Source organism: Mastomys coucha, unplaced genomic scaffold (assembly GCF_008632895.1).
Source record: "Mastomys coucha isolate ucsf_1 unplaced genomic scaffold, UCSF_Mcou_1 pScaffold16, whole genome shotgun sequence".
Lineage (NCBI taxonomy): Eukaryota > Metazoa > Chordata > Mammalia > Rodentia > Muridae > Mastomys > Mastomys coucha.
In genome coordinates this window covers 33,886,132-33,910,644 of record NW_022196898.1, presented here as the reverse complement: position 1 = coordinate 33,910,644, position 24,513 = coordinate 33,886,132, and the positions used below count along the sequence as shown (strand labels likewise).

Here is a 24,513-nt window from a genome sequence, read left to right as displayed (position 1 = left end):
TGCTTTGTTTGTTTGTTTGTGATGCTGTAATGGTTAATACTGATTATCAACTTGATATGTTCTAGAATCACCTTGCAGGCAAACCCTTGAGAATGTCTGTGAGACTTACCCTAAATGCTACTTCATGGTCTGAGGTCCTGTCCTGAATCAAAAAAGAGAAATTGAGCTGGGCACAAGCATTCATCTGTCCATTGATTCCAGACTGCAGATGCAGTGTGATCAGCTGCCTCATACTCCAACTGAAATACCCACCCCCTATTCTGGACTGTGTCCTTAAACAGTGTGCTAAAACAAACCCCTCTTTCCTTTCATAGCAATAAGAAATGTAGCTTACACTGACAGGGTTTCCTAAGCCCAGGTTGAACTTGGACTCATTATGTATTTGAGAATGACCTTGAGATCCTACTCCTTCTGCCTCCACCTCACAAGTTGTCAGAATCATAGGGCTGTGCTACCATGCTCCCTTGACCCAGATTTATTTACAAGGAAAACTATTATTTAAATTGATAGCTTCAAAATGTGATTTGTGTTTAATCTCATCTAGATGATGAGATTAAATGTTTCATACCATCTCCTTTGTTCCTTGCCATTCTTTCCAAGAATATCTGAACAATATTTTGTAGTATAAAAACAATAGCCACATACAAAAAAGTAGAAATAAATCCTTATGTGTCTGGTGAGTTGTCAACAATGACCAGCTGATTCAATAGGAAAATCAGGACTCATTCAACAAGTATGTGGACATGATTATACACACAAGCAAGAAACTGAAGTTAAATCCCTGCCTCACACCACACACAAAACCAATTCAAGAAGGGTCATAGACCTACAGGTAACCGTTGCCCCTGTAGAACTTTCAGAAGAAAATCTGAGTGTGAATCTTCACTATTCTGAGTTCCAAAATGCTTTCTTAGATGTGACAGCAAATGAACAGGAGGAAGGAGGAGAGAGTTGGGAAAGAGGGAGAGAGGGAGGAGAGATGGAGGAGTGGAAGGGGTTAGAAAACACATATATGTATATTGGAGTTCAACTACATTTAAAAAAAAACATTACATTATTGTGCTTCAAAGGGCATGGTATATAAAAGTGAAAAGGCCATCCACAGAATGGGAAACATATTTTCAAGTTGTGTGCCTGTAAAGAAGGTGTATCCAGAATATTTGTATGTCAGATCATAGAAGAGGATATCACAAGGTGACACAGACTAAGCAACTCCATTGATAATTAACTTGTTAATCTATGAATGAATTAGTCCATTTAAGTGAGATGGCCTGGGAACCAGGCTGGCCTCAAATTTATGGTAATCCCCATGCCTCTGCTTCCCAAATCTTGAGATTGTAAGTGTATGCCCCATACTTGGTTCCTAGTGGTCTCTTAAAAGCCCAACCTAGTCCCACCTCTTAATACATCACTGTAAAGATTAAATTTCAACGTGTGTTTTGATGGGGACACTGAAACCATAGCAATAGAAACAAGCAGAATAGGAGTTGCCAGGGGATCAGGGCTAGAGGGCACAGCTTCTGAAAGGCATGTATCCCTGCTTAGGCTGATGGTCATGTTCTAAATGCAACCATGGTGATGTTGTGAGGTCTCATGAAAGACAACTGGGTCATGTACTTTTAGGACTGAGCTGTTGGGTACGTGAATTATTAGTCAACAAGCAAAGTCATGTGTGAGGAAAGTGAGGGCATGTTCAGTCATGGGACAGTTGAAGAGTACTGGGATGAGGGGCCCTATATCCTCTTGGTCACAGCCTGCTCATTGATCCAACAAACTCTCGGAATTCTTTCGTTATCATAGAGTCCTAGACTTTAATTGGGGGATAGAGGAGGTGAGTAATTCTTCTAACCCACCTAGCCACCTATTCTTATTATTTTATATATTTATATTTTATATAGCTTATAAATTTTAGAATATATTTTATATTATATTTATATATTTTATAAATTATAGCATGTGAAAACTTTCTAGTGTATATACATATACATACACATATATACATATATATAATAGACCACTCCTGGCTATGATTGAGTATAGGATAGTTCTCAATTTATTACAATTTTATTGTAAATTTAGATTTACAGAAAAATTATAACAGCTTCCTCATATGCCCTAATTCACCAGTGCCTGCTATTAGTAATAACCTCCATTAGTGTAGTACATTAGTATAGTACATTAGTATAGTACCCCAAAATGATGCATTATGATTAACAAAAATCCATGCTTCATTCAGATTTCCTTAGTGGTTGTCTTTTTTGTTTTTTCTCACCGCAGGATCCCATGCAAGATACCACATTATGTTCAGTTACTTTTTACATGTAAGCTCCTATTGACTGCAACAGTTTTTCAGACTTTCCTTATCTTCGGTGATCTTGGCTGTTTTGAGACATACTTGCCAGATGTTTCACACACACCCTCTACTTAGGTGTATCTGATATGCTTCCCACCATTAGACTGGTGTTGTGCAAATGTTGGTGGAAGATCATAATGGTAAATGCCATTTCAGTTATATGTCAAGGGCACATTTCTGTAAAATACCTTCCTGCTGTGGATGGAGGCCTTGACCACTGGGTTGAGATGGGATTAGGTTTCTTTATTTATGAAGTTCCAGGTTTCTCTTGTTTTTTCCTTTTTTTTTTTTTTCATATTTGACTCAAGAAGAATGTCTGTGTGAACAACACACAGAGACAAGCTGCAATGTCACAGCTAGAATTTAGATCTAGAATGTTCTCTAAAGACCGATGGCTTGCTTCTGAGAAGTGACAGAAACCTCAGGAGGTAGGGACTAGTGAGAGGTCTTTAGGCCATCGGGGCATGACCTTGAACGGGATTGTGGAACCCTGGGTCCTGTCTTTCTTCTTGGCTCTGTGGTTCATGAAATGAGTTGTCTGGCCTTTCCACCTTGCTATCATGGAGCACCTTCCTGCCTGCCCAAAGACAGCAAAGCAACAATAATCCTTTTTCTTAGGTTAGTAATTGCCTCAGAACAGCCAACAAAGAGAACTTGCTTCCTTGAAGGAGGAATATTTACACCAATTATCTGGAATTCTTCACCTGAAAGATTCTCTCTTTTCCCCCATTACTTAAGCGACGCCCTTGTCTCTCTCATCACGAACACACATCTTTGTCTTAGTCGCTCTTTCTGTCGATCTCTAGAGTGGGGTTGGTCTGTCGATCTCTAGAGTGGGGTTGGTCATTTGTTGCTGTGTTGCTGTTGGAGTTATCTTGCTTGATGAAAGTATAAGTCTTGTTTTTGTTTTTAATTATACACAAAAAAATTTCAATCATAGCATGAGGACATCTCACACAGCTATCCTTTTGATCTAATACTTGCTAACACTTTTTTGGGCATATCTACCTATATTTTCATTTTCATCTGTAACAAATAGTAATTTTTAATTAGTCATAATATCATTATAAGGCTGTATAATTTCACAGAAAATGATTCCTAAATAGTACATGTTATAAGCTGCTGCTGAAGTTTTCTTACTATCAAATGTTCTTTCATTTTGCTTGCTTGTTTGTTCATTCATTCATTCATTCATTTAATTACATTTGGGTTGCTCAAACAGGGCTGCCCTGGATTTGACTCACTGTGACCTCATTGCGCTGCTGTGTGCTCTCCTGTCAATATTCCTTCTGAACTACAATTAGATCTAGAAGTTCATGACCTCCAAAGGTAACAACGTTAACATGGAAGCCCACATCCTGACTCAGACTTTTAATTCTGATGGATCATCTCCCTCCAGGAAGTGACTGCCCTCCGGTCCACATTCACAAGGAGAAACACAGAGTTCTAAGCCTAGACTTTAAAGCTGCCAGGACTACACTCCTGTCCCCTTCACTGACATATGGAAATGCCAGAAAAGAGGCAACTGGGTCCATATGTGTTAGAAGGATTGTGATTAGTTTTTGTCGGTACGTAAACTCTATTTTCACCATAAGCTCTATTATTTTTCAACATGCCATTTTTAGCAAAATATATGTGACATTAGGTCAGAAATGTTGATATATTTTTAGTTAAAAAAAAAGTTGAGAATTCAGACAGTCCTGGAGATTTCAGAACACTCAGTGTCTTTATTTAGTTCCCAAGCCCTTCCTATTGCAATTCCAGGTCCACTTCAGTGTCCTCACAAGAGGGGACCAGGCTGGAGGCTTAGCTTGCTCCTGCTGGACAGGTCCCCACCTGCATCTACAGCCTCTCTGGTCCCTTCAGCAATGCTTGGTTTGTATTCAGAGCTCCCAACCTTCCACCAGGAAATTGAACTGTTTTCTTTGACAGAGTCTTGGGCATCTGTGGCCTGATTGTTCTTGGGATGGCAAAATGAACTCTCTCACCTGCTACATACAGAGAGAGATGCTGCTTAGTGATGAGGCTAGACATGAACAGGCCAAACCCAGGACATACTGTCATGGTAGGCTTCCACTCCCAGGCAAGGCAGCCCGCATGCCACTACTGAGGGACAACATTAAGTAATTTCTTCTGTTTCTTTTTCACTCCTCATCCTGCCCCTTAGTCATTTTTTCAACAAGAGACTAAAAACTTATGGGCTGGGTTGGTAGAGTACCAGATAGCATGCATGGAGACCTGGGTTCAATTCCCAGCTTCAAATAAACCCAGCTTGGTGCTAGTTAAAAGCAAGAGGATCAGAAGTTCAAGGTCATCCTCAGGTACAAAGTAAGTTTGAGGCCAGTCTGAGCTAGGCAACACCCCAACTCAAAGAAAGAAAAGAAATCCAGCCAGACTTAGGGAAATTGCATTAATATAAATTCAATACATTTAAATGTACATCTTATAAAAGGAAACAAACAAAATTCCCTTTCTGTGCACTTAGGGGTGCTGGGTAAACCCTATCTGGAAAGCTCTGACACTGTGTTCTCCATTAGGGTGCCTCCATCACCCCAACTCCAAAGGCTCATGGGACACTGCCAAAGCATCCCCTCTGGAACATGGTATCACCTAGACTGACATGGCACTGAAACTGCCTGGGGGATTTCTAGTGAAATGTTCATTCCAGGCAGACTACTACCCCAGCCCCATGATGTACGATGACTGATTGCCACTTTGCAGATGGTCCTGGAGTGGCTTGGGCCACATTCCTCTCATTCCATCCTGGCTGTGATCCTAGGAGGGCTTGGGCATTCTTAACTCAAATGAAGTTGGGAGTGGAATAGAGTGCCACCTTCTCATGTCTAGAACTCGCTGGCCATTAGCTTTCTTCCGTCTCTAGTACCTGCCCCCACCCCATCTCCCTCTTAGAAACCTGTTGTCTTGCTTGTTTGATTGATTCTTTCCATGCCTTCCTGAACCCCTGCTTTCTCCATTTTTCTGGATGTTCTACTTCCTCCCTCCCACAGAAATCATGCATGTCCCAAGTCTGTTCCTGTGACATGTTTCCCAGTCAAAAAGCTTTCTAAATCTAGACAAGGAAGGGCTGGAGGCCTGTTTCTGCCATCATGTAGTTGAGGAGCTTTCAGCAGATGGAAGGGTGCACATAAGCCATTAAGTGCCACTGGTAAAATAGAGCTCAAGTCAACCTCGTCTTTTTAGGTTCACTGTTGCATCAAAGTCAACTTGACAGAAGGCATCTGTGATGGCCCCACTACCACTGTCTAAACGGTGTGTCCAGATGCTTGCTTACAGAGGCACCATCCCACAAAGGTAGACTGGAGGCTACGGGGACCCTGGGGACCTCCGGCCAGCCTGGAGTTTCTTGTCTCAGGCCCTCTAGAGAGCTTTCCAGAGGACTCTCTCACTTACTCAGGCTCCCTGTTGAGTGCTGATTCAGGGGACCCTCTGCCCTGGCCACTCTGTCACTGTCTTCCAGTCCCCAGGTCAAGCGTGAGCCTTCTTCGGACTCTTGTTACATTTTTTCAATGTTTAACTCATGAAGGCTGGGGAGGGAGGAGATGTAGGCCCCAGGTAGAGGCAAACCTGGCTCTCTTGGGGTTTCTGGTTCAGCCGCCTACAAATAGTTTTACAGCATTTGAGGGACACCTGGGAATTTATTTTTTGGGAAATGGGTTTCGAGGTCAGCCTGTAAGAATCGGATGAGAGCCGTCTTCCTCTGCCAGTTCAGTTCCTTTAAAGCTATAAAGCAGGCTCAGAGAAGGGTGGGTCCAGCCACAGAGAAAAGCATGCCTTGGATTTGGACAGCAGAGAACAATGCTTTTTCTCCAAATCAGTTTTGCTGAGGGATGGTATGCCCTCCCACGCCCTGGACACCCAGGAAGCTTCTGCCTTGCGAAGCAGCCATTGAATATTCACTTGATAAAAATAACTTTTTAATTTATTGGCCGACAAAATGCTTTATTTATCAAACCATTCTGAGGCCCTCCAAAGATAACATGGAGGCAAAACCCAAAAGGAAAACCAAAGCATTAATGCAGGCTCGCAGCCTTCTGCTCCCTTCCATTGTAAATGGAGGGCGATAAAGTACAGCCTCCACTGCAAACACAGCAGTGTGATTTTCTTTTGTGCAAGAGATGGATCCTGAGGTACAGGATTTCTTACCTATCAGAAGCCCGATGGTGGTGGATGGCTCCCATGCACTAATGATGTCTTCCTTTATGTCTTTGGCTTGAACTCTAATTTGCTTACAGTTTAATGAACATCAGTTCTTGCTGCGAAGTGTCTAAGTACCTGGGAGATTGAACACTTTAGGCAGTCAAATGGTCTCGCTCCCACACTAATCTTCAAGCTCTGCATTCTAAAAAGACTTCTAAAGGAGAGCAGCTCTTTCAAGCCTTGCGCGCCACTTCTGAGGAGTAAGCTACCACTCAAATTAAAAGCCATGATCTGGATGGAGACTTGGGTTATGCTACGGCAGAAAGAAAGGGCTTCTCTTCTGTACACAGTAGTGAATTTCCAGCTGCCATCCATGCCGGGTGTCACTTCCTGGCTGTTTCCTTCCCTGACTTTGGTTTGCTCAATAGTTATTCCCAGCAAGTCCTTTCTTCAGGCATTCTCTTCATCTCTGAGCATTTAGAAACAGGGGGTGATGACATCAACAATGGAAGAGGTTTCCAGAGTGGCCCCTGTTGCTCATTTCTGAGGTCCCTTTACTTCAACACTTTGCCCTTGGAATACACTGAGGTTATTTGATAGGGTTATCTAAATGTATATAATTATCTCCAGCAGACGCGACATTCTTCACTTACCATGACTTCTCAAAGCTCAGTCTTTGAGGTGAAGCACCATTCATAGGAAGGACCCTGAGTTGAGTAGGGGGTCCTACGGCAGCAAAGTCTGGGATCGGCCCTGAGATGCCGTGTTTCTGGGGGAACTCCCAACTGAGACGTCTGCTGCCCTGGTCCAAGGACCACTCTTGAAGTAGTCATGAAACCTGGGTGACCTAATTGCATCTTCCCTACAACCTGTGAGGTAAGGAAGACTGCAGAGGTACAAAGAAATCATTTACCTGGCCACTGAGATGAGCTGAGATGTGGAGTGGGAATTCGATTTCTCTGAGTCCGATGTCACCGCCTGAGCAGAGCACTACTGCACATGCCCCCTCCTCCCGTTTCTAGCAGGTGCTAAGTGCGTCAGTTGCATTTCTCATCTGTGTGATTAAATACTCCTGATAAGAAGGTTTAAGAGAGAAAGGTTTATTCTGGCTTACAGTTTGAGGGGATACTTTTACATTTTTTATTTTATAGATTTGTGTGAGAATGGTGTGTGGTGTGTGTGGGAGGGTGGGGGGTGTATCTGTTTATACACAAGCACATACATGTAGGTGCCAAAGGAGACAAGAAGATATTGGGATCCCCTGGTGTTAGAATTACAGATGGTTGTAAGCAACCTGATATGGGTGCTGGGAACTGAAATCTGGTCCAATGCAAGAGCAGCAAGTGCTTTAACTGTTTGCCTATCTCTTCACTGCCCCAAAACATACATCAATTGCTTACCTATCTCTCCACCCCTCCCCTCAAGATACATTCTATAATGGTAGGGAAGGCAGGAGAGCAGGACCAAGAAGTTCAGCTGGCCACATTGCATCAACAGTCAGGAAACAGAGAGAGAACAGAAAGTGAGGCTATCCTGCAACATATCAAGGCAAACACACACACACACACACACACACACAGAGTGACCTACCAAGGCACATGCCCAGTGACCCACTTCCTCTTGCAAAGCTCTGCCTCCTAAAAGTTCCACCTCACCTAATTGTTACAACACCTGGGGACCAAGTGTTCAAACACATAAACTATGTACAGGGTTGCTCTGCATCCAACAGTAGGGTAAGAAAGGTGGCACACTGCTCTTAATTCAGACTCTTTTTTAGTGAGTCTTTGTTCGAAACAACATGCCATCTCAGAATCATGCCCGTCAAGGTCATTGACCGGACGGGCATGGCTGAGTGGCCACACGGAAAGCCCAGCTTCAGTAAACACTGCCTGGGTTCCTAATACAGGTCAACAAGAGCTCTCAGCAAGACACAGAGAGCCTCTACAGAAATCAGCTTCTCTTTGATAATTTTGGGTCTCTTGACTTGGAAGTGACTGGAGATTTGAAGATTGCAAATGGCACAATGTACTTTCGAAATGTCCTCCTCCATGGTGTGGAAGAATCCACTGTTCTCCCACTGCCTAGGCCTAAGGCACACAAGGCTAAATGTGTCAAACCCTGGCTTAGCTGGCTGCTGTGCATGTGGGCAATTTTCAATCTGCCTGTGCCTTGGTCTCCTCAGCTGTAAAGAACGGGACAGCTGGTCATGGTATCCACAAGGTTACTATGAACAGTGCATGAATGAGTTTATGTGAGGAACCTTGCCATGGAATAATCTATCTCTCAAAAAAAATGGATTGAGAGATAGCCCCATGAGCACCAGCATGACCTGAATTTGAGGCCCTAGCACCCATATAAAAAGCCAGGCATGAGGCTAGAGGGATAGGCTAGTGGTTAAGAGCATGTATTGTTCTTCCAGAAGACCAGAGTTCAATTCCCAGCATCCACATCAGTCAGCTCACAGCTACTTGTAGCTCTCCCTCCAGAGACATCTGATCCCTGAGGTGTCTGTGGGCTCATATGCACATACCCACACATATACATAATAAAAAAGAAATGAAAAAACACGAAGAAGACAGGACTGCATGTGCTTGCGACCCCAAGGCTGAGGGTGGCAGAGATAGAGGGTTCTTCAGCTTGTTAGACCTCCAGCCTATCTGATGAGCTCCAGGTTCATCCAGAGACCCTGCCTCAGAGAGTAAATTGGAGAGTGATAAAGTGGAGCACCCATTTTCCTCATCTGGCTTCCACATGTGCATATAGGTACTGGCACATGCTTACATATACCATTTGTGTGCACACATACACACAGATAATGTTTTAATTTTAAGAAAATGTGACTATATATATGCATATATATAATAAATCAAAAACCCACAAATAATCCAATTTTTAAAATGGGGAACAGATTTAAATAGAGAATTCTCAATAGAAGTATCTCAAATGGCTGAGAAACACTTGCAGACATTTTTAACATCCTTAGCCATCAGGGAAATGTAAATCAAAATGACTCTGAGATTCCATCTTACACCTGTCAGAGTGGCTAAGATCAATAACACAAATGACAGCTCATGCTGGAAAGGATGCGGAACAAGGGGAGCACTCCTTCATGGCTGTGGGAGTGCAGACTTGTACAACCACTATGAAAATCAATATGATGGTTCCTCAGAAAGTTGGGAATTGATCTACCTCAAGACATAGCTATATCAATCTTGGGTGTATAACCAAAGGATGCTCTACCATACCATAAAGACACTTGCTCAAGGACACTATGTTCATAGTGGCTTTATTAATAACAGCCAGAAGTTGGAAACAACCTTGATGTCCTTCAGCACAAAAATGGATAAAGAAAATGTGGTACATTTACACAATGGAGTATTACTCAACTGTTCTTGTTTTTGTTTTTCAAATAGCACCATGAAATTTGCAGGAAAACAAATGGAACTAGAAAAATAATCATCCTTAATGAAGTAACCCACCCAAAAAGATAAATATAGTATGCATTCACTTATAAGGGGGTATTAGCCATTAAGTAAATGATAACTGTTACAATCTAGAGACCCAGAGAGGTTAGGTAAAGAGGAGCAGCCTGGGGAATGCAGAGATTTCCCTGGGAAGGGGAAGTAGGATTTCACAGGCAGACTGGGGGTGGGATGAGAGGAAGGTATCAGGTGAGGTAGAGGTGGGGTGGAAGGAGAGAATGTGGGAGAGATGGCTGGAGTGGGGGGCTCTTGGGAGATATGGAAACCTAGCACAGTGGAAACTTAGAAATCTTAAAATCTTATGTAATCTTACAAAGGTGATCCTAATGATACTTCCAGTAATGGGGGATTTGGAGTCTCAAGTGGAGAGCTCTTGTAGCCAGGCAAGGCTTTTAGTGGTGGGTCTAGATTGCATTCAATTGAGTTGTTGGCCAATGGGGTCCATGGACATCCTCCAAACCCCAGCTGTTGCCAAGACAACAGGTTTCTCTCTGAAAACGGACAGTGGAGCTCATTGCTGAGGACAATATCCACACAACTCATTGAGCTTGGAGAAATGAAGCTGGTGCCCACATGGAGCCTCACTTCTATGTTCTAGTCTCTTTGGTGCAGGATGGTAATCAGCAGGCTACCAAAAGGGAAACACGGTCACCAAACTGGCCACAAAACCTCTGACCTACAGTCTGTCCTGCCTACAAAATATGCTAGGACAATGGTGGCACAGGACTTGTGGGAGTAACCAAGCAATGTCTGATTTGACCTAAGGCCCACTTCATGAGAAGGAACCCACACCATACCCTGCTTAGGTAATCAAGAACTAGAGTCTAGACAGCCTAGAGATCTACTGTAAAACCAAACAATACTGGTAAAAAGAAAATGAGAGAAAAGAAATCAACAAAATGATTCCTAATGCTATTCTGCTCTACTGGATCAGTGCCTTATCCAGTCTTCATCAAAGAGGCTTTATGCATGCAGAGAGTCTAAATTGGAGCTGTCCATCACCCTGCCTTCAGAGCTCAGAGAACTCCACAGTAGAAGAGGTGCAAAAGGTGTAAGAGTCAACGGCAACAGAGGGCAACAGGAGAACATGGCCCTCGGAATCAACTAAGCAAGGCACAGATGAGCTCACAAAGACTGAAACAGAAAGCACAGGACTTATGGGTCTACACCAGGTCTACTTCTGGCCCTCTGCCTATATAGTACAGCTATTAGCTTAGTATTTTATGGGACGCCTGACTGTGAGAACAAGTGGGTCTCTGACTCTTGTGCCTGCTCTTGGGGCTCTTTTCCCCAAGAAAAGAGGGGGATTGCTGTGTCCAACTTTGCTTTTATTGTATTTTTTGCTTCGTTTTATTATATTTTATTGTCATATTTAAAAAAGTGACTGTCGGTACTAACATCGACCTGAACAGACAATGGTACAGAGCACATCCATGAAACATGGGTGATGTTCTTTTGGGTTTTGTTTGTTCCTGTATATTTTAGGGTAGAGGAACTACTAAGTGTATTGATTCTTCCCAACAGAGAACAATAGGAAACTTCAGGGAAGAATTACTGATAATTCAAGCCAGTGCAACAGCTCGGGGGAATGTGTGCTTGCCATCAAAGCTGACCACTTACGTTCAATTCCTTGAGCACCTGTGTACACACACGCACATGTACATGCACATGTACACACACACACACACACACACACACACAAACACAAAGCAGAGAGAGCACAAGAACAAGAGTTAGATCCCACCTCAGCGCTTCATGTATCCCCCCCTCCCTAGTCTTGGCACTGTTTAAATGAAGAATATCTTGACTAATAGTTGTGGTGGTGACAGTATGTGGTGAGCCTGACTCCCGAGCTACTTCTTGGACACTAACTGTGGATGGGCTATGCATGCTGAGCCTAGCTCCTCTCTACCACCACAGGACTGAAAGGCAAACACGCCTTTCAAATGGAAACACACTTTGATTTCCTGAGGGCCCTCTAATCACGGCAAAAGCTATTACTTGATCGCATAATTAACCTTAGGAATAGAAGTGTAAACAGCACAATTCATGAAGCTGTTAATTGGTCTTCCCCGCTACCAATATTAGCCCAAGTTGATCTGTTGTTTCTCCTCCTTTGAGTATTTTAAACAGGAAGTTTTCTCATTTGGATTTCTTCAGCACAACCAAGAGGGCAAAGAGGAAAGCACGGTATTTCCAACGGTCTCAGAATATTTTGTAGGTAAGAGCTATTTGTTTTTCTTGGAGGAAGAGACCATTGGGTATATTTGGATCTGGCTCTGGTCTGCCCTTCTGTGCACTCTCTAGCCATGGGTTCCTGATGCAGGAGACCAGACCCCTAGGCAGCAGAAACATAAAACAGCCAGTAATGCTCATGTGCAGCCATGCTGCCCAGAGTTGGAATCTCAGTCTTATTTAGCAGTGATTTATTTGACCACTGCAACAGTTCCTTGACTGAGTAGGAATAGAAATATTGGGGAGTGTGCATGCTTGGGGGCCTGCAAGTGGAGTGCCTATGCACATGCATATATGCATCTGTGTGCTTGAAAAGGGGATGTGCTTTGGAGAGTCCAGCACAAGAATCACTATGAAGCTTCCATTTTTTGTTTTTTTGTTTTGTTTTGTTTTTTTTAAGCTTTTAAAAATTTTTTTTGAGCTACGTGTGTGTGAATGTATGTGACTACATATATGTGTACACCAGTACCATTGGGGGCCAGAAAGGGGAGTCTGATCCCTTGGAACTGAAATTATAGGCATTTGTGAGCCACTTGACATGAGTTCTGAGATGTGAACTCCAGTCCTCTCCTCATGATACAGTGCAAATGTTCCTAACCACTGAGCCATCTCTCCAGGCCTACAGTCCCTGTGAATTTTAAAGAATTGCACTTGACCCAGGTGTGATGGTGGACACTTGTAATCTCAACACCCAAGATGCAGAGACCAGAGTTCAAGGCCAACTTGGGAGATACAGCAAGCACTCAAAAAAAAAAAAAAAAAAAAAAAAAAAAAAAGAGAGGGAAGGAAGACAGAGGGAAAGAAGGAAGAAGGGGAAGACAAGAAAAGAAAAAGGAAATAGTTGTATTAAGTAAAACAGGAGATACAAGTTCTAATACAAGACATGTCACAGCCTTCTTTCCTTTTTCACAAGCCACACCCATGTGAGAAGCTGGGCCAAGGTCCAGAGGTGGCAAACAACACTTAAGGGACTCTTTCATTGAAACCCTGAGTGGGGAACCTAGTCATTTAGTTATGTTAGACCCTGAGCCTCTAAGAGCTGCTTTAACTTATAAGGGTGTGTGCGCTAGGGTGGTAAGTAGCATGAGCCTTAATCTATTCATAGATACCTTAAAGAGTCTGAAGGCTTGAGTGAGCCATCACTGATACTTCAGAAAAATTAAGAAGCTGCCTGCTTCAGCAAACAGCCAATTTCAGTTGATAAGTAATGGTTACAAGGTTCTACAAGACAGATAAAATTGTGCATTATCTGTCTTGGCTTTGAAACCTGAACTCATCTTACTGTATCAAAGTCTAGGCCACTGACCAGAAAGCCACAGTGAGGCATGCACAAATGGTTAGCCTGTGACTATAGGGCTCATAAACCCACAGAGTGCAGGCAGGCCACGTCTGTGGGTTAGAGACTTTGGAGCAGGCTAGGGTGTTTTCGGAAGGATCAGGTGACAACTATTTGCCTGTTATTTAGGCTTTGGGATTTGGCCTGCACAGATGGGCTGACACCAGTTAGCCTTCTGCACTGGCCACCACACCCTAGGCCACAGTGGCTCATTGGTTCTAGAATCTTCAAGGAGACCAAGCCAGAGCACATGAATTCACTCAAAGAACAGCTGTGACTCTGCCCTTGCAAATGGAAAGTCAGCCGTAGCCCATGGTACCAATATCCACCCACTCATTTCCCTTGCCACTTCTAGGGGATAAAATGCCTTTGGTGTTAGGGACTTGTGTATTTGCTTTAAGGAGGCCACATAGTTACTGCAGACCCAGGGAACGCCTTCCACGTGACTGCCTTTACTTCTCTACTCTGGACTTGTTGAAATTTGACAATTTCATAAAATTGTTAAAAATGGATATCTAAACTTAGGTTTCCAGAAAGATCAGTTATTTACACTTCTCCAAAGAGTATTTCCCAATACAGAAAAACAAAACAAAACCTAAAACCCTTGGTAAGAAACTGCAAAATATATCCCACTGAGTTAAGAAGAGGTAATGGGGAAACAGGCAATGAAGAGAGAGGGGTTACCATCCTTGAGGGGCCAAGTACAATTAGTCCTCTTCAGGAAGTGCATACAGGCTGTTTATCCACACCCATATACTTAATTCAGAACCTGGAGCCAAAGCTCCAAGCCCATGGAGACAAGCATCTCACTAGTGCCTTCTAGAAAGTACACACCTAGAGCTTCAGTTAGAGTAACAATGTCTAACTATGGTCAATGAGGTATGAACTCTTTTCTTCCACTTCTTCCTCCCCAATTTTATCAAAATCATTAGTATTTACATTTTGTGGTTTTGTGACTAGTGCATATTTGGGGGCTGAATAGTGCACTGTGGCTGTTTTTTCATCTTTTTGGAATTACCAGTTGCCTCACTTTATTGCATAGCTTTTCATGTACGGAATCTTTCTGTTTTCTAAATGTATTGTCTGAACTTCTGAACTTGGAAGAGGTTCTTTCCTGTCGTGGCAGATGATTTGTTGTTTTCTTCTGAACTCTTGGGACCTTCCTTCAGGGGCCCTCCAGGCTCCCACTTCAAGTGACTCTTAAGTCCAGCTGCCCATCCATCACCCTAGAGTGCCCCTTGCTCAGCTCCTGGGTTAACATTCTATTTTCTGCATGACACACCATCTTAGTCAGTGTGCTATTGCTATGAGGAGACATCATGACCATGGCAACTCTTATAAAAGAAAGCATTTAATCAGGGTTGGCTTACATTTCTTTATCACCATGGGTAGTAGATATTGAATCCTAAATTAAAAATAAGCCACGTATGTAAGTATGAAGGTCCCTGGCATCTACCATGCTATTGAGGAGTCTAAAGTTTCAGTTTTCCTCCTTCCCTTCTTCTTGCAGTGTCGGGAATGTATAACCAGGGGCTCAGAGATCAGATGGTGCTTGGTGTATTGTTCAAAGAATTGATGCTGCCCACAGAGATAGTGAAGTAATAAAGGGATTTACTCAGATGCAAAGAGAAAGCACAGAGTGATGTACACCGCAAGGGAACCGCCTGTCCCGAGCAAGCACAAAGCTCAAGAGTGTCTTCCTGGTTTCCAGGAGGAAGGGCTTAATCGCTAGGGCGAGGGTACAGGGTAGTTTTCTATTTTGATTGATAGGCTTGGGTTATGCAAACCCCTGTTCACTGCATGTGCTCTTTCCCATGATGTGCCTGCTCTTAATCATATGCACATCCAATCGTGCATAAGTATAAGATGTAAATTCAGTTTTATCTGGAAAGCCTTAGAAGACACAGTTGGCCTTACTGCACTAGGACCTAACCAGTGTAGGCTGAATGGGTGCATTGCCTCAAATTTCAGACTATGTTCCAGGATGTGTTTGGTCACAAAAAGGAAGTTACTAGGGCTTGTTAAGGCACAACAGGTTGTAGTGACCAGTTACTTTATTTGGAGACAGGTTTGTGTGTTACTTGATGCAGGTGTTGGGTGGGAGAGTGCTAGGGTGGGAAGGGTCCCAGGTTACTAAGTTATCCCTGCAAATTACCTGCTTCAGCTGGAGCTCAGAGCCTTGCACATGTCTGGTGAGAGCCCTGTGAACCCAGGTGTACCCCGGCCCCTACAACTCTTTTTTAATCCCTGATTTTCTTTTTCTCTCAGGGTATAGAATCTTCTCCTCAACCCCATGGTATGGCAAATTTCTTGTTTGTTTTTCTCAAAGGCACCTCACTAGTCCTTCCAATCTGCTTTCAATTCTGTTCATTTTCTTGTATAATTTTTGAATAATTCATTTTATATTCTCTACTTTCTTTTCTGGCATTCCTGTTATTCCAACAGTATTTATCCCAGACCAATCTTCTAATCTTTTATATTTTTCCCTACTGTAGTTTTCCCTTTAAGTTTGCTTTTTTTAACTTTTATTTTGAATAGGTTAATTCTTTCCCCCATATTTTAGTTTCCACGAGCTCTTTTTAAAAGTTGCATTTTACTCCCTTACACCATGCAGTGTTTTCTCCTGGGAAAATAACGTGATTCTTTATAAGAATTTATATTGTGTATGTGTGTGTGTGTGTGTGTGTGTGTGTGTGTACACAAAAGTATAGATGCCTACAGAGGTCAGAGGCACCAGTTCCCTTAGAGCTGGAGTTGCAGGCAGTTGTGAGTCAGCATGGGTGCTGGGAACCAATGGTGGTCCTCAGATACAGCAGTGTGTGCTCTTAACCACTGAGCCATCTCTGTAGTTCCATATTATAGTCCCGTATCAAGGTTTGTTATGGTGTTTTGGGGGGGGGGTTACTCTGAAATTTTACCCTTTTTCCAAATGCTCAGTGATTTTATCATATTTAAAAGACAGACAATAAAAGACCAAGAAAGCTGGGGATGATGGTGCATGCTTTTGACTCCCAAGTATGGGCTAAGATGGAAGTACTGAAAGTTCAAGGGCAGCCTGGGCTACTCTGTCTCAAGCAAAATAATAAGCATAAAGCAATAAATATATGTTAACAGGAAGTTGCATTGCTTGAGTGGGCCAATAGTTCTGGAGAGCCCTCGTGCACACCACGTGTGATCGTCTGAAGCAAGCCCTTCAGCGAAATGCAGGTGCCCATATCCGTTTTTCTCTTTTTCACCTCGCAAGAAATGAGGCTCCACTTCACACTACATTCCCATAGGGAGACTGCTTTCAGATCCCTGGCGCATTTGGGAAGGCATTTTTGGATATTGTATCCTGGACGTCTTACCGATGAGTAAGTCTGAAAATGGTCACCAAAACACTATTAGTGATGGTGACAGTCACGACGATGGTCACTGCGAAGTGAACACATAGTCACCCACTCTGGCCTCCACACATGCAGGATGCCACCATGTGCTTGTCCCCCAGTAAATAATAAGTGTAAAAAAGAATTAAAACTTGTAGAGTCATACAAGTGGCTGAGATGGAATTTGAATCCGGTTGTCTCTCCCTCCTTTGGCTGTTGACATGTGTTGAGGAGTCACCATGCACCCCTTCACCTTCTGCATGCTCTGGCCTCCTTTCAAGCTTCAGAATGCAAAGGCTTGCTGTTCCTCTCTTTGGATGGCTGTTTTTGGCACACAAGCAGACCAGTAACATTTATTTTTAAAAATTCTTATGTAACTGAAGTATTTAACTTCTGCAGCAATACCCTGCCCCCATGCCCAAGGACCTGAAAACAGGCATTCTTTAAAAGATTATAATTACATTTATTATTCCTGTAGGGAGAGGGAGCAGGCATGTTGAGGTCAAAGGACAACTCGTGGGAGTTAGTTTTCATCTTCCACTGTGTGGGTCTCAGGGATTGAACGCAGGCTGTCATGCTTGATGACAAGCCCCCTTATGGCTGAGTCATCTTGCCCGCCCTAAAAAAAAGGTGGCTTATGACTTTATCAACACAGTTTCCCCACTCCTCCTGTATTTCCTCTGCTGTGCAGATCTCAGAGAACAAATTCTTCTTTGGCAACTCTTTTGTTTTTGCAGTTGGAAAGATTGAGGGGATCCCAGCATACAACACTAGAAAGTAACTCGTGTTTTCTACAGTTCTCTCCAGTTGAGTTAAGGCTCTCGGTATGGCATGCATGCATGCACCAGTGTGTGTGTGTGTGTGTGTGTGTGTGTGTGTGCACGTGTGTGTACATGTATACATACATACACACACACATACATACCCTCAGGTTTGTAAGACAGTTCTGAATGGGATATATGTATAATATAGTGGTGCATACTTTTACTCCCAGAACATGGGGGTGGAGGGTAGACAAAGTTGTGTGAATATGAGGCTAGCCTTGTCTACATAGAACATCCCACGCCATTTAGGGCTGCATAGTGAGATCATTTATTTAAAAAGAAGGGTGGGGGATCCTCTGGAACCCTAATATAAGTTTCTCTTTTCTTCTGTGTGTGTTTGACAATAAAATGAGATCTCCTGTAGTAATAGTGTTTCATTACACAGGTTAATTACAAATACTTAGAGTCGGAGTATACAAGGCTGCTGAAGTTACAGTAGTAGTTAGGTCTAAAACCTAGGACATGCTGATTTAACATGTCAAACTGGACCTGGCGGCCACGTTCTCCCAGCATCCCTCAGTCCCTACCTGTTACAGGGTCCTCTTGGCTGGCATACTCTGCCCTCTACCCTAAACTTCTTCAGCCCAAGGCCTGGGCTGCCCTTCCCCCAGCTGCTCTTCCAGCCATTTTGGCTACACCAGCCCTTTTGGCCAGGTTCCCTCCTCTCCATCCCTCTTCTTCCTCTTGCTTCTCCTCCACAGTCTGCTGGTCATGTCCACTATGGACTCTCTCTCCCTGATACGTCTGTCTGCATTCTCCCTCATATCTACAAGCCTTCTCCTCCATACCTAGTATACCACGTCCTCCTTTTATTTTTTTTCATTCAGTAATAACTACAAATCCTTAATGACTACTGTCAAGCCCTATACTTACTTGATCTGCATTGTGTCATGTTGTCCTCATATTACCTTACCTACAGATGAGGAAACTGAAGTTGAGAGACTGGCCAATTCACCTTGAACCCGAAGAAGCTACATAAGGGCAATGAGTTGCAGTTCTCAAGATGGGCATGGGTTGCTGGGAATTGTAGTCCTCCTGATGGGCAGAAGCCATGTTGCAATGGGATGTACTTCTAAAACACAAATCTACTGACCTCCTAGACATAGCATAAGGTAGGGATCCACATTCATCACTGTTGTATGGCTCTGGTTCTAGGCGCTCACTTCGGATCCAGTTTTGACAGTCTTTTCTACGTTTGTAAGCTTCAGCTCTCCCAAGTCAGTATCCAGTGTTTACCGCAGGTGCTCTCTGCTGCACCCTTACCCCTTTGGATCCTTTTGGTGTGTTTAAACTAATCACCTTGTTTTATCAGGAGTGTCATCAGATTGACAAGCTCACCTTTTCTGGCTATTACTCAGTATGGTGTAAGGAGGGTTTGATGAAGTCTTATACTGCAGTATGAATCTAAGTCTTGCTAGCAACCTCGTACTGAAGAGTGCTTTGAGGTTTCTTTTGTAAGCTGTGAACCTCTTGGGGAAAAAGAGTAAATTGGTAAAATGTTTTTGTGGCTCATTATAGTGGAACCTTTGGTTTGCAAGGATCATATCAAAGTAATTTTTTTTTCTTGCAGACCACAGCTGTCCGAGTGAAACAAAGTCCAAAGAGAAACAGCAGAAATAGGTTTTGGCCCAATATGTTCAGGAGAGAGCCATCAAAATGTCCACTCAGTGGTTCCTTGTCCTCCAGAATCCTGGGAAGAATCAGATCTGAAATAGAAACACTGCTATTTTTATATTCAATTGTAAATTGGGAAGTTGCCAGGCTTTTGCAGCAACACATCTTCCTAGGAGTTGGATCTAGAATTCCTTTATCCTTTTCCCCACTGGGGAAAGGTATGCACGCTCTGGCGCTTTCAGCTCCGCGCCTTCCCTTTCCCCAAAGAAGCATTCAAATTACCTTTCAATAGTGTTCTGTTGTTGTTTTGCTTCACCCACATAGACAGAGGTGGCAGTTGGCAGGAGCTTCACTCATCAGGGCCTCACTGGTATTAATGGAGTGGCTAGTGAGACATGCTGGCTAGTTACAATACCCGATCATGCTATGCTTGTTTACAATTCAAAGCAATGACGAAGAGCGCCGAGTGCAGCCACTTTGGATCTAACAGGATCTAGCTTGTGGGTGGCAGAAAGTGCCAAAATGAAAGATTATGTACCAACTCTTCAGATTGCCATATGGTTACTTAACGCAGGAGTCCAGGAACAGTGTGTGAACATACATAACCACCTCTCATATCCAGTGGCCCATGAGGAACACCCCGTGGGTCTCCTTAGTCACTAAGGCCCCTTTGAACTGTTTGCCTTTGGAGGCAGGTCTCATGAAGCCTCCTGACCACATACCTCCCCAGTGCTGGGGTTACATACACACAGGGCCATCTAGCCTGGTTTTGTTTTGTTTCTTTTTTCCTTGGTGAGTGAAGAAAAGGAATAAGGAAATGCTAGTATGTCAACACAGATGTTTCCAGTAGTTTCTGTGTATGACGAGGTGCTTGTACATACAATCTTCAAGATGCAGCGAATGCCAACACAACCTGCCTCGGCAGCATTTATTCTAATTCATTCATGTTTTGGCAACACAGAGCTACTTCACCCTTAAGAGTTACACAGCTCTATAGCCAGGATGTTCTCCTGAACTAGCCCTAAGGTATGGCAGGTTAGAGTCTTTCTTGGCTGGTGAATGAACCTGAGAGAATACAGGCTGCAGTCTAGACCTGTACTAGGGGATGAGGCAGGCCTAACAGAAGGAAAACAACAATCTGTGTGAGGGTGGGCTGACTGAGAATTCAAACCTTCCCATTTTCCTAGGGAAGAAACCAGACAGACAGGGAATGCAGTGGACATCTGTCCTGAGAAGCAAGCAGCAGGCCTTCATGTTTCTGGAACACAAGTCCCAGGCTAAGGCAGCTGGGCAGGCTGAAGGCTCTGCTTTTCTGGAACTCTTATTTCATGAGGTGTGGTAAGTACCTTAGGGAGAAAGGTCTAGAAGGGCTGGGTCTCAGAAGCTGCCTGCAACTCCTCATTCACTGCAGACAGGACCCAAGGGGGGTTCTCATGTTTCTGTTTGACTGTATTCTCTAATCCAATCAAGGAAATATACATTATAATAAACCTAGCAGGAGGATTGAGAAAATGGCCTATAACAGCTGATACAAATAATTAGATGTCAATTGCTTTCTTTTCTTTTCTTTTCTTTCTTTTTGAAATTAAACAAATAGGTTGGAACACTCACTTAGCTTTTAGGTAGGCACTGACTGTTGTAGGCTAATGAAAGAACAGAGACAACTGAATCTGTCAGGGGGCTTGGGAGTCAAAATTATGAACAATTTCAGTAGGAAATGAAAGCCCAGTCCCTTGCCACATCTGATAACACCTACTGAGCACCTGTGCTGGTCACTTCTGCGCTCTAATCCGAGCATAGATTTTGTTACAATGTTATAAAAATGTAGTTACATAAGGCAGCAAATTCCTTCAGCAACAGTAAAACTGATTTTTTTTTTTTAAAAAAACTATAGTTAATTTCTTACTTTCTTTACAATAAGACTAACATGTTCTCTTTCAGGAACAGATCCACTTTTTGAGGGGTGGGGAGGGGGCACACAGGGTCTTTTGTATCCTGAATTGAAATAGAACTTGCCAGGGATAACTATTGTCTCAACTCTCTGAATACTGGGATTACAGGAATCACAATAGCTGGTTTATACAGTGCTAGGGATTGAACCCAGGGCTTTGTGTATACTGGGCAAGCACTCTACCAAATAAGTCACTATACATCCTCAAACATGTATTCCCAGAACACTTAACACCTGAGTAGACACAATATCACTGTTAGGTGCTCAATATTAGTTTGTATTATGTTTTTCTAAAACTGCAGAATCTATGTGACTTGGCTTAAAGTAAATACACACATATAAAAATTCTACATATATACCTATGCCATTTTCACTATATACCTTAATGAACCATAAAAATAATTGTCAAATACCAAACATTACAATGACCTGGTCTGTTTTCCTCAAAACTGAGTTTGTTTTTGTGTGTGCATGATGGGAGGGGGGTGTGGCACTCATATGCCATGGTGCATGTGTGGAAGCCGAAGAACAACTTTTGGGAGTTGATTCTCTCCTTCCATCATGGATCCTGGAGACAGAGCTGAGGGCAGCAAGCCTGTGCACCATGCCTTCTTGCTAGCCCTGTGAGAGCTTCGTAACATTCCATACAACCCTCATGTTAACCTTGACACAGATGAGGTTGAATGGTCAGAGATCTAGTAACTATCAGAAATGGGATGCGTGATGACCTGCAAAACCAGTTAACTCTTATTTTCTGCCATGTTTTAAAGGTGGGTGTTTTTCTTGAATTATACTGCAGTGTAGCATCATATATGTGACCCTTTGAAAATATTAACTCCAAGAACTGTCTCAGCCAATTAATTTTTGTTGACCAACATCACCAACGTGAACAGCAGAAGTGACTCTGGGCTGTGCTCTGGTCTTCTAAGAGTTGCCACAGCCCGCCTAGTCTGCACTGTGCCTTGTTTTCTGTCATGTAATACTCCAGTCTTCACTGTTGCTTGCCCTATCTTTCTTATTGTGAGCTTGCTGAGGCCCAATGAACTTGATCAGTGTGTAAGACAGTGCCTCTTTATGCTCCGGGTCCACTTTAAGACAGACTCTGTGACTATCACAGTGTGGCTGTGATAGTTTGTATATACTTGGCCCACAGAGTGGCACCATTAGGCATGGTCTTGTTGGAGTAGGTGTGTAACTTCATGCTAGCAGCCTGGAGGCCAGTCTTCCACTAGCAGCCTTCAGATGAAGATGTAGACCTCTCAGCTCTGCCTGTACCATGCCTGCCTGGACGCCACCATGCTCCCGCCTTGATGATAATGGACTGAATCTCTTGAACCCGTTAAGCCAGCCCCAGTTAAATGTTATCCTTATAAGAGTTGCCTTGGTCATGGTATCTGTTCACAGCAGTTATGAAACCCTAACTAAGACAGTGGCTCTGTGAATAAGGAGCACAGACAGTACGGCTATGAGAACCTCATTCTCCACAGGGAAAGACTCCATGTTTACTTGAGATTTATTTCCTACGGCCTGGGTTGTTGAGATTAGTAGAGATGTATGTCTTTTCAGCCTCTGTAACAGCAGCACAAGAGTAAATACTACAAAAAACAAAACAAGACAAGGCATTTCCCTCTCAACCCTTGTTTTAGTTTGCTAGAATTTCATCAGAGGTGGATGCATTCAGCCTTTGGAAACCGGTTCAATCCTGCCATCCCGAGGCTTCATCTGAGGCATCCCCTAAGCTGCTTGGGCTGCAGTGCTCAGGTCCAACTAAGGCAAAGAGGTGAGAGGCCACTTCTCAGGGCTGGAGGCAACCTGAGAGAAGAATGGGTACGACTGCTTTGGTGAGCACTAGGTACGTGGGATTTGAAGGTGAACTCATTATTACAAGGCTTCTAGTTGTAATTACCACAAAATTTATGACTGAAGAAACCAGCTTTCATGTTCATATGCCCAATGCAGAGAGCTCAGGGGGACATCTGCAGTGCCTCAGCTTTGGTTGAGCTTGAAAGCACTGGTTTCTATGTCACAATGCAGGGGGATGTAAGAAATCCAAAACCTGACTATTTAAAATATCGGACACAAATACTATATATCTATAATCAAACAGTATTTTCTAGTAGAAGAAACAGGCATAATAACATGAAAAAACACATTTTATTGCACTTAAGTTATAAGAAAATAAAATTTCTAAGTGAATCAAACCATAGACACAATCCCTTTACAGGTTGTTTTCCTCCATCACGTCAGGTTGTTACAGAACTAAAATTAACCAACTTGAATCTGATTGTTTTAAATCAGACTATAAATAAAACAAACAAAAAATAAACAGGAGGAGGAAAAAAAAGACGGCCTAGGATACAGTGTTAACCACTTTCACAGTTCAGCTTGAGTTACGGCTCCTGGTGAATGAGGCGGACCATCTGACTCCTGCTCGCTCATTGCGCTGGTAGGAAAGTGACAGACAGCGTCACTGCAGAGCGAATTCCTCTCACGTCAGTCACTCAGAGCAATGAAACTGTAACAGTTGTTTTCCCAAATACTGTAAGATGCTACGACTGACCAGCACCTTCCTTTTCCTTTGTGTTATATATATCTTTAAAATATCTTGTCAGTTTTACTATGTATGTTCTTCCATTCACCACAGCCCTCAAAAAGAAGTTTCTCCGCAGAACAGGCACCTCAGGCTCTGTCCCAAGGAATGTGTTTTAATTTTTGCCCAGATAAAAGAAAATAAGCTTTGCACACACTCTCGATTCTTTATTTGCAGGCAAACTTCACTCTTTATGACCTGAAACTTTCCCATTCTCAGCCTCTTAGAGGCACAGATGGTTCAGGTTTCAGTGGCAAAAAGTCTTTGTTTCTGTAACCAAACTAGAGCAGATGTGGAATTCAGTCTGGGACTAAAACGTCACAGCAGGAAAAATAAAAAAAAATAATTTGCTTTTTCTTTCTTTCATTTAGCAGCATAAATAAGTTTGGCCACTGGGAGTACAGTACAGGGGTGGGACAACAACCCCGTATTTGAAGACCTACTTCTAGCACCAGCATCAAGAATTCAATCCATCTCAGGACTCACAGAACCCAGGACAACTTGCCACCTTTGAGCCACATAGGCATTGAAGAGTGTATATAGAAGCAACAGTAAACAGATTAACAGAGGCTAATACTGTGATTGATTGACATTGGCAATGGTTG

The 24,513-nt window shown here is 43.0% G+C and overlaps 1 long non-coding RNA gene across 1 annotated transcript; it reads left to right on the top strand.

Annotated features, from left to right (window-relative positions):
- Positions 1 to 1,619: 1,619 nt before the first annotated feature.
- Positions 1,620 to 24,513, top strand: LOC116093060. Its single transcript, XR_004119608.1, has 7 exons — positions 1,620 to 1,831; positions 3,576 to 3,921; positions 12,115 to 12,214; positions 18,673 to 18,865; positions 20,555 to 20,705; positions 22,965 to 23,170; positions 24,280 to 24,513. It is a non-coding gene; the product is annotated as an uncharacterized LOC116093060 (long non-coding RNA).